This window comes from Salvia miltiorrhiza, chromosome 2, assembly GCF_028751815.1.
Source record: "Salvia miltiorrhiza cultivar Shanhuang (shh) chromosome 2, IMPLAD_Smil_shh, whole genome shotgun sequence".
NCBI classification, from domain to species: domain Eukaryota; kingdom Viridiplantae; phylum Streptophyta; class Magnoliopsida; order Lamiales; family Lamiaceae; genus Salvia; species Salvia miltiorrhiza.
The window spans coordinates 6,039,349-6,042,391 of NC_080388.1; the positions used below are offsets into that span (position 1 = coordinate 6,039,349).

At 34.9% G+C, this 3,043-nt stretch overlaps 1 long non-coding RNA gene across 1 annotated transcript; it reads right to left on the reverse strand.

Moving 5' to 3' along the window:
- Nucleotides 1–233: 233 nt before the first annotated feature.
- On the reverse strand, nt 234–2,827 carry LOC131012829 (uncharacterized). The gene is made up of 3 exons (XR_009097480.1): nt 2,664–2,827; nt 1,048–1,111; nt 234–503 (listed from the first exon to the last, which is right to left on the reverse strand). It is a non-coding gene; the product is annotated as an uncharacterized LOC131012829 (long non-coding RNA).
- Between the last annotated feature and the right edge of the window lie 216 nt (nt 2,828–3,043).

The following is a 3,043-nucleotide window of genomic DNA, read 5'->3' on the forward strand; positions in this document are numbered from 1 at the left end:
TAATCAAAGGTTCAACTCAGTCAAGCAATAGACTCAGAGCAGATGACCTGCTCTGATACCACCATGTCGCAGCCCGATTCCCGACACTAGTGATAGTGGGGTACGAGTATCGATACGACTATTTTTAAAAGAATAAAGATAAGAAGAATAGGTCGAACATCAAGCGGAAGCTCGCGTCAAAGAATGCTAAGGAAAAATCATCATAATTGAACCCAAGGGTAAAATCGTCAACGTCGTTATAACTTTTTAATTATCAGGAATTTCACGAACAAAAACAAAACAGGTATAGCTTATTTTTCATAAGGAAACATAATATGCAGAGTATCGCAGCAAAAGGCGAACCGATTATATGTATGAAGACACATAACCGTGAGTATATTACTTGATTCATATTCAAAGTAACTTCACATCGAGACTTTATCGATAAAAGGAAATACGATAAAGTAAATACGGCATCTAACGATCCCCCACCAGCACCAGACCAATCTCACTCCTCGCTTAGCCTGCACATTTAGAAATACATGCAGGGCGTGAGTACATAATACTCAGTGGGCAAACGCCGAAATTCAAGAAAGGTGCTCTTAGAGCTATAAGTTTGAAGCTTGCCACATCTCAGCAATACACAGAAATAAGTTAGTATTAAATGAATCTGTGCATGCAGTTTTCATAATCATGACATCATAAGTAAACGACTGCAGTCAAAGATCTCAACATGTATGCACCACATCTACAACTTATCATCATAAAAGGTACTGAGAAGTAGGCCTCCCTCTCAAGTACCGTGACCGGCCGATTTGCTCAACGGCTCACAGTCACCTCAGTGTACACTAGCCCTGGCAGGATAGCTATCCACCGCCTAGGACCCGATCGTCTCATCTCAACTCATCAGTAAAGGGTAACACACAAGCTCAACATCAAAAATTGGCAAGTCAAACAGTTCTCGAATATCATTTAACTCAAATTATTTGATAAGCTCATAACATCATTATATCATCAAATCATTTTAGAAAGCTCGGATAATATATTTATACTCAAAATATTGCCCACCTGAAGACCTTACTCAAAAACTCCCGTCAAAGCGGAGTTACTTACTTCCTTGCTCTGCTCGTGTCTTCAGGGATCATCGTCATCATCGAAGGTTCATGACATAAAATGAATCTCGATTAGAACTCAACGACAAAAACTCATGTCTTAATTCATGCTCTATCTTATATTCTATCTCTTAATCAACTCTACATAAACTCTTCACTCATTTAAAATCCTTTAGTCCAAGGATAGGTTTCAAGAAAATCATGGTTCTAAGTCTCGATTTATCTCTCATATAAGACTCGTCTAAACTCATTCAAACACTTAGGCAACACAATCACATAAGGCACATAAGAAAATACAATCAAACATCAACAAAACATGCTCTGTTTTCACCCTGACTCAACTTTAAAATTTAACACGTTCTGACTCCTACATCCCCTGGACTCCAGACTCATACCAACAGAAAGATATTCGAGTCTAGTTTCATTTAAAAAAAAGTAGAGTCAAAAACTCCAAGTGGTTTGAGAGATATGACGGTTTTACCACGATCTACCATATTCGGCAGTTTTGAGCAATCAAAAACTTTGATTTTTTAAAAATAGTAAATGTTGTCAAACTAGGCTCAAATTTGGTGGATATCTATACCATACAGTAAGGTTGATACCATAAACTCAAATCTCAAGGAAAACGTTTCTACAAACGTATCAATCCAATCCTCTTTTCAATTTCATGCTCAAAATCATTCAATCATTCATTAATGACTTCATACATCATGTAACTCTTTTTACACATATAGATCCCCTATAATCATGCCAACTAAACTCTAATAAAAACTCATATATCCACATAAACTCTCAACAAAAACATGACAACTTTCACATAATGGTCATAAAGCAAATTAGACCTCATGTTATCAATCAATGGCCTCTCAAATTATGAGAACTCAAAAACTCTCATAAACTAACTCAAGTCAAAATTTTACTTAGCTTACAATAGACTTAATCAAACATATTAAAACACAAATATCATGCTCAATTACACATATCTTAAGCCAAAACACTTATTAGACACATAGACAAGAAAGTCCCAATTTTTATCAAACTAAACTCTTTGAGATTTTATAAACACACATGGATCTTTAATCTCATCATATATCTATCAATTTTAGTCATTTAGACTCACATATATTCCATCAATTTATAAATTAGAGCATAGATACACATAGCCCTAATTTTAGTAAACTAACTCATATCAAAATCATCAATTGATTTCATATGCTCAATTTACTCCATCAATCATCATCATATACATCTCATGGACTCATATTCATCATCAATTCATCATTTAAACCATCAACACAAAAGTTCCCAATTTGGGGTAAACTAAACTCATCAAATTTTTACATCTCAAAGCATAGCTTTTCAAAACACATACTAATCTTCACCAATCATCATATAAATCACTTTTCTCACCTCAAATCAAGGAAAGAAAAAGAAAAATTTTTGAAGGGTAGAACACCCATTTTTTCGAAAATTTGAGGAAAAGAAAGGGGGTGATTTTCTTGCTTCAATCTTTCAAATATACTCATATATATCATCATACAAGTTATATCTATGAATATGGAGATCACTTACTCAAGTTTTTCACCAACAATCAATCTTTCTCTCACTAGCCTTGGAAGCAACCTTCAATGATTTCCTTGAATTCAAGTTGATAGGAGGTGTTTAGGTGGAATTTTGTTGGTGATTTATGTGTTTGACATATTTTGGTGAAGCTTCGGAGGTCTCATCTATGGTTGACAATGGTGGAAAGTAGAGAGATGAAGGGAGAGAGGGTGTTGGTCGAATGGAGTGAGTGAGTGAGAGAGAAAAATATTAGCTAGATTGGAATTGATCTTAGATGATCTTATAGAGATTTTGCAATCTTAAAGAATATTGGCAATTAATGCCTTGATCTCTCTCTCACTCTAATCTCTCTCTCACTCTAATCTCTACACTTTCAATCCTTACTCTCT